Below are 7208 nucleotides of genomic sequence, written 5' to 3'. Positions count from 1 at the left end.
ACTGTGCCTCCAAGAGAGATTGTAATGTATTATGCCTTACTCGTTTTTAGTTGTTCTATATATTTTCTTTTTTTTCCTTTCCAACCAGCCAGCTGTATCTTCATTCACCTTAGCGAGAGGTAAGAGGGCAAAGGAGCCTCCCAAATTTTCATTCTCCTTCTATTCCTTAAGTCTTTTTACTGTGGGGGGCTCTTCAAAGATTTATTTTGTATCTTTCCCCTATTTTGTAAGGCTCTCCCTATTAGGGTTTTTTTCAAATTAGCACATCGTTGTATTCTCCCATTTCCGGTCAGACACCTATTGTAGCCGTATCCTCTAGTTGCTCTCGGCCTCCGCCGTCCAGAAATCCGCTGGTAATCGGTAATGCCCACCGCCTCCTCCTCACCTTGCTAAACGAGGCTGCGATTCTCTCCGCCAAGCGCGGAAACAGGATACCGCCGATATACACATATGCGCCGGAGCTCACACCGCTCACGAGATATCAGCAGCAGCCGCAGGCTGTACAGGGAAGCAGGAAACACTCGCGACGCCGAACCGAAACAGCAGCACTCCGGGTAGAGACCGCCATGTTGGGGGTGGGGCAGCGGTCACCTTCGGCTATCCGGAAGCGTGGTTCTCCGGCATCGCTGTCCGGCATTCACCTTGTCGACGATGTCCCACCATATTTCAGTTTTGGTGCCCAATGACACGTTGGAGGTGACAAAGAGTTGTTGATGGTGTTCCATCACCTCCGTGACTATGATCCTGTTCGCCTACGGACTGAACTTCGTCTTCCTCGTCTTCTTGTCCTTTGCCTTCCCTGTCCCCGAGGTCCCAGGCTGGTCCTCCGGGGTGCTTGTGGGTTGCGCTCATCCTCTGCGCCTGCTCTGGCTGCCTCCATGGTACATGGGTGTAGGTCAGTTTGTGTTTGGGTGTTTTTTCTACTTTTATGGTGATTTTTCCCCCCTGCCAGGTGTGTGTTGCGGCCTGGCGGTGCTTATCGCTGATTTCCTCATCGTGCTTTGGCCCATCGCAGGTTTTTTGGTGTTGTGGTTTGTGTTTTTATCTCCATCGAGGTGGTTGTATCGTGGACATTGTCCGCGGTTTCGGCAGACTATCGCATGGTACCGCCGCGTTGTGAATTCCACGTTGTCACTGGGTTATTTTCCCACGATAGGCTGCGATGTTGAAAGTTGCGTTACGCTACTCTTGCGTTAGGTATCACACGTTCTTGTGAATATACCCCTCAGTGTTCCTAAATTTTCCTCTTTCCGCTTCTTTTTCTTTCCTTCTTTCTTTCTGATTTTCGGTCTCTCTTTTCCCTCCTTCTTTTCCCCTTTTTGTGATTTTCTCTCTCTTGCTCTAGGTCAAAGTCTGATACGGAAAAATAAGTGCTGGTCTCGTGGGACCCACCTGCAACCACCCGCTCAAATTAAACAATGTTTCCATAGATCATCTAAGCTATGGAATTCCCTGCCAGATGACGTAAATAAAACTGTAGACCACCTGGCATTTGGAAAGAAGCGTAAGACCTGCCTCTTTTGCAATATCATCTCTCTTTAAGAGTCTCTATACTGTAACGATGACGAGCAACACCTGGACTCCCTTTAGGGAAGCAGTTGTGCTATCTCACACTCATTTCATTGTTTCATTCATTCAGTAGAAAAGAAAAATGTGGCGCTCAAAAAAAAGGCAAAAAGTAGGTTTTGCATGGAAATGAAAGGCAACAATACCTACTTTTGTGCAAAACCATCTTCTCAAACAGAACTATTGGTGCAAAAGAAATTCTCAGTCAAAAACAATTTTTATGAAATTTTTTGTTTGCTGTCAAAGCTCTGCTAAGGTGACAAGCTTAACAATGTTATGGCTGTCCTGTATCTGTCAAAAGTCCAAAATCTTTCTGGGAAAAAAATATAATTTGGGCACCCTTAAATACAACCCACATCAAATAGAAATATTCGATGTTTATTTCGCAAAAGAGATGTGCATTGACAAACACTGCACCAGAGCTTCATGCATCGTTTTTCAATTCTAACTAAATTAATTTTACTTTGTACTTGGGTGGGTTCTGTTCAGTGCCATATTTCATCTTTCATATTTGATCAGCCACAGACTTTCATCCGTATTTATCTTGGCACCTATAGAAGTGCTTCAAACATCCACATCGGAATGATTTGTGCCTTGGAAAGAAAAAAAAACGGAAATTGATATCATCCTTTGGTAATATATTGCCTTGGGCAGATACTGTTTATTTCGCTGGAATTTTGCCCAGACACTTGCCCTTTACTCAGGTTTTATGTGCCAAATGTAGAAAGACTTTAAGCTTCCTTGTGGCGGATTCCTTCGAGTGCTTATGATAGTTCTCTTCAACAGGGTAAAATATTAACACCAAGGTTTCCTTTTCGAAGCTTGTTTTACTAGAAATGTGATATATTTTAAAAGAAACCGAGATCATTTTTTAGGAATGCTGGATCAGTTCAAACTCGAATAATGCATCAAAATATTATCTGTGCATCTCTTCTACAATATTTGTCTTCATAAACCAGTGCCACTCGCAAAAATGCTCAAATCAAACCTACTCCCTCGTTCTCTTCGCACAATCTGTCTCTTTCTATCCATCCATTCTCTTTCTCTTCTTCTCCCCTCGCCCCTCCTTCTCTGACCACTTACTCTCTACCTTCCCCCTCCCTCCCTCTTCCACCCCGAGGAACTTCTGTAATTAACCTCTGAGAGTGTGGAAAGTGACAGAGGCACCAAGAGTGGCCCTGACCTTTCAAAACTGGAGTCCAAGGGCTCCATCCCAAAGGGGAAAAGCCCGGTGGAATTAAAGGCCTGTCCAGATTTAGTACCGCAGAAAAGTCATGAGGATGCAGTGGCAAAGTGTGGTACCTGCAGACTGTAAACACAGTGAAGAAATGTGTGCTTGGCAGACTGCAAAATATGAGAAAGCTCTAAGCACAGGCAAACTGTGGCACTTGACTCCGAAGAGCAACTCGTCTAGATGCTGACTCACTTTTAAAAGTAATGCCAAATGCCTCGTTGACCTGTTGCATAAGCCCCTCAAGGGACTTACTATTGGCCCTCTGCTGATTTAGAGGTGCATGGTTGCCTGCAATCATCACCTCTCCTTACCTCCATCACTTACCAAGACAAGGGCCGAGATGATGGTTCAGTGAGCTGCTGTCAAACGAAGCAGTCCACTGAGGCATACCTGCTCTTCTGAGAAGTGGCGGCTCCTCACCAAGGTGGAGGAGCATCGCCCCACAACAAAATAAAATGATAATAACCCCAGGTTATTATCATTTTATTTTTCCCTAGTGGATCTCCAGGTGCGGGGCTGCCCAAAGAGCAGGGGAGGAGTGGTAGGCACTCCCAAGTGCGCATGAAGGTATGGCCGTCCGTCTCGGGCCGGCCAAACAGTCATGCGCACAGTGAATGTTTCCCACCAGACTGTATTGCACACCCTGGTGAGGAACTTGCCCCAGGCTCCCATTTCTTACCTGAGCTCTGAGCCACGGCACTCAGACCAATCATGATGCTGCATCGTCATGATTGGCTAGAGTCTGGAAACCTGGGTGCTTCTTGTTCCTGCATCGTGGACAAACATAGGAGAGACCTCCAGTAAGGTAAGTTTATTTTGTTAATTTTTCAGGTTTTTTAACTCCTCCCCCATCCCATCTTTGTGCCCACCCACCACTGCTACCTGGTAGCAGCCCCTACTGTATCTGAGGTGGGGAAACTGAGTCCCGTAAATTGGATAATGTTCACAACTGTGTTCTAAAGTGCTTAGAAATGACAATATTTTGGTATTTAAAACTATATATTAAAAAAATCACACACACAAAAATATATAACATTATTTTATTTGCATGATTAAGACAAATGTGTTTGTACAGCTAAGTTGTGCATTAATGCTTTCATGCTGCAGTGCCTCCTTCCCACAGTCAATCTTGTAAAGAATTGAGTGACAAGTGCATGGGGCATCTATGCACAGGACTTTCATAACTTAGGGCTTCCAATATGCAGTAAAACATGTGGCAAGGCCTCCTAGTGTTCATGTCTGCTTCAGGGAGGACGGCAGATGCACTAGGATCCCAATGCACAGGCAGCTTACACACAGCAGGTCCATGAGAAGGGGGTCAGAGAGGTCATCATTATTCGACATGACTCATGTCTTTTCAGGGCCCTATGCTTTGATGTCTTACCGTTCTCATCCCAGCATTTCCGCCACAATGGAGAATGCCGATGACACTCTCCCTGGAAAGGAAAAGAACAAGGTGTTAACCCAGCTGACGTGAACTCTCCGACACAGGAAGGAGGCAGGTCCACACGTTTCAGGAACCAACCAGGGAATTCAATTGGAGAAGAAAAGGACATCATCATCCCACAAGGGTGGTTGCAGGAAGAAGGGCAGGGCTGGATGAACCTGGAAGATGCCGGGGGACCAAGGGAGACATGGACAAGCAGAGAGGCGACGCCGTTGGGAAAAGCCGGACCAAGGGAAGCGGAGGATGTCGACGACGATGCTGAGGTTCCAGAGGATTGAAGTGAAGAGTGGTGGATGCCCCGGGGGAGTGCCTACATGCCACCACAACTCAGGAGAGTTGCGGCATTTGTGGTGCGTGACATGGATGGGGGAGGGAGTATCTGGAGTATCTGGAAGGCTTAGAGTGAGAGGGCAGGATCGGAGCAGGGAAAAGAAAAGGAGGGGGCCTTGGCAAGAATGCCGCACAACAGCTGTACAAGCACGGTGTTTGTTGTGTGATTGTTTTGGCACATTTGTTTCACATTTAGAGTGCTGATCCTCTTTAAAATGCAAAGTAAGCACATGTGCACCAACTATAGAGCAGGTGGAAAAAAAGAAAGGGTCTATATGACTCACAGTGAAGTCAGCAAGAGAAAAGGAAAGCTTAGTCACTTTAGTTTTTTTTGTCTCCTTTCTGCACTCTCCTTGTTTAATTGCACAGGAGAGGGAGCCCAACAGGTCCCAGATAATAACATTTATCAACCCAATTATTTGCAGCCTTAGTAATATAAGCACAAAGACCAAAGCTCAGGTCTCTGACCATCACTCCTGGGGTGTGGTGAAGGATACTATCCTGAATCTAATTATCATCTTACCAAAATATTCACTGCCACCTTCTTCTTTTTCCCGAGACTCCTGAGGACGTCCTCCTGGAAGAAGAACATCCTAAAGGAAGAGAAGAAGTCTTCCAGAAGGAAAAGATTGAGAACATTACCTGATAATCCTCAATCTGTCCACCCCCCCTAATAAAGTATGTCAAGATTGAGAAGCACATTAAGCCTCCTCGATTCTTTCTCCACCCGTCCTTCCCACACTGACACATTGTAAGCCTGAGTGCATGCCTATGCAGACCCACCAGTGTTAATGGTTACATTCAGGGTTGCCAAGGTGCAGGAATGTCTGATGAGCTGCCACATCACAGGGTTGCAAGCGTACAATGCTGACAGATCTCAGTGCCGCCTAAGCTCCGGACAGTTTGTGTACATGGCAGTTTGTTCCAGGCCAATTGCGCACAGAGATACATTTCCACCAGGTTGACAATGAAGAACCGAATAGGGGGCTGATATTGTTCAGACATTACTGCATATTCTATATTACGCCATGCAGTCCAAAACATTTCCGCATTCCCACTCTTGCAGTGGGTAACAAGCTTTTAGAAAGAATTAGGGGCTTATTTACAAGTGTATTACTTTTAATATCGGAAAAAGTGATGTACCGTTAGTTCACGGGGCTTGTAAATAAGCCCCTAATTGTTTTCCCTACTTGGGGATCACATTTGATTCTTTGGGCTCCTGGGCACCAAATCTCATGCACCATTGGTTAAAGCTCCCCTAAGCAATGGGGTCAAAACTCAGTATGTACCTGCGGCAATTTATGGAGCAGAGATTTAGGGCATTGCAAATTGTTATTCAGGTGGAGGAAACTCATTTCTGCAGAAGGGTCTTGACTAACCCCTCTACCTCTTCACATTATATATGCCAGGAGGAACTTGGACTTAGTTATATAGTGGATTATATTAAAGTGAATCCTTTTTCTGAATTTCCCTATGGAAGAGTAAGAAAGCAGTCCTGAATCAGGTAATCAATTAAAGATTGTCTTGCTTGTGATAAGGTTCTCATTAACCCTAGTTAGCCTATGTAATGAAGATCCTTTATGAATTAAGGCAATCCTTTCTTTTTGATGAGTCAAGGTCTAGACGCTGGCTGACAAAAAAGATACTGAAAGGCCTTTTTTAGAACATGCAGGCTCGCAAACGATCCTCGCAGAAATTAAGAAAGCTTCTGTTCTAGATTATTTGTATCTGAAGCCTTCCTGTGACTTCAAGCAATACTTAATTTTACTGCATATCAGACTGCATATACGACAATGCACAGGCCAGCTACATCAAATGTCATGTTGTTAATATGATTGAACTACAGAGCCACTAAGGCATTGTGGAAAGACCTTTTTAGGTTTTAACATCACTGCTTCTGGGTTGACCCCTTAGACCCAATACTGTGGTGTTTATTGACTTGTTCTAGTGGATCTTTACCATTCTGGGTTGATGTCATAAACCTCCTAGCTAGGTGTATATTAACTTCCTTAAATTGAGACATTGTTATTTGTTGTTTGACTGTAAGAGCCACCAAAGTGGCTTCCAGTGATTCCTTCGATTGCACCACCTCAGCTTCTGGCAGGATCCCATAAACCTACCACCAGGTGTGGTTTGAATTCTTGAAATGGCACATTGACCCCTCGTATACTTATCTCTGGAGCTACTACTGCAGTCTAGCTAAATGTCCTGGGTTGTGGTAACGTTATTTCTTCATCTTTTGCTCCAGATTAATTCAACACCACTTTAGGTGGTGATGAGTAGCCACGCTTCAATCACTTCAGAATTAAACACCATCCTTCAATAACAAAACACTAGAATCAATCGGAAAAAAATAAATTTACATCTCCCTAGTAGCTAAACCTTCCTTGGTCCAAAGATAATCATTGAATTCTTCAAAGGATCTACAGACATAAGTGGTTTCCTTCATGAACTATCACTGCCCCAGAATTGATTCCAAAACTCAAACTCACAAATAAATGGACCTTGCCTCACAGTCAAATAAAACAGACAACCTCCCACAGTAAGAATATTGACTCCCAGAACATCAGGATTACAATACCTGCTTACCCGATAATGCCTTGTGCCAGAGAAAAAACTGTGCAACAAATT

This window comes from Triturus cristatus, chromosome 11, assembly GCF_964204655.1.
Source record: "Triturus cristatus chromosome 11, aTriCri1.1, whole genome shotgun sequence".
NCBI classification, from domain to species: domain Eukaryota; kingdom Metazoa; phylum Chordata; class Amphibia; order Caudata; family Salamandridae; genus Triturus; species Triturus cristatus.
This window is presented reverse-complemented; position numbering follows the sequence as displayed.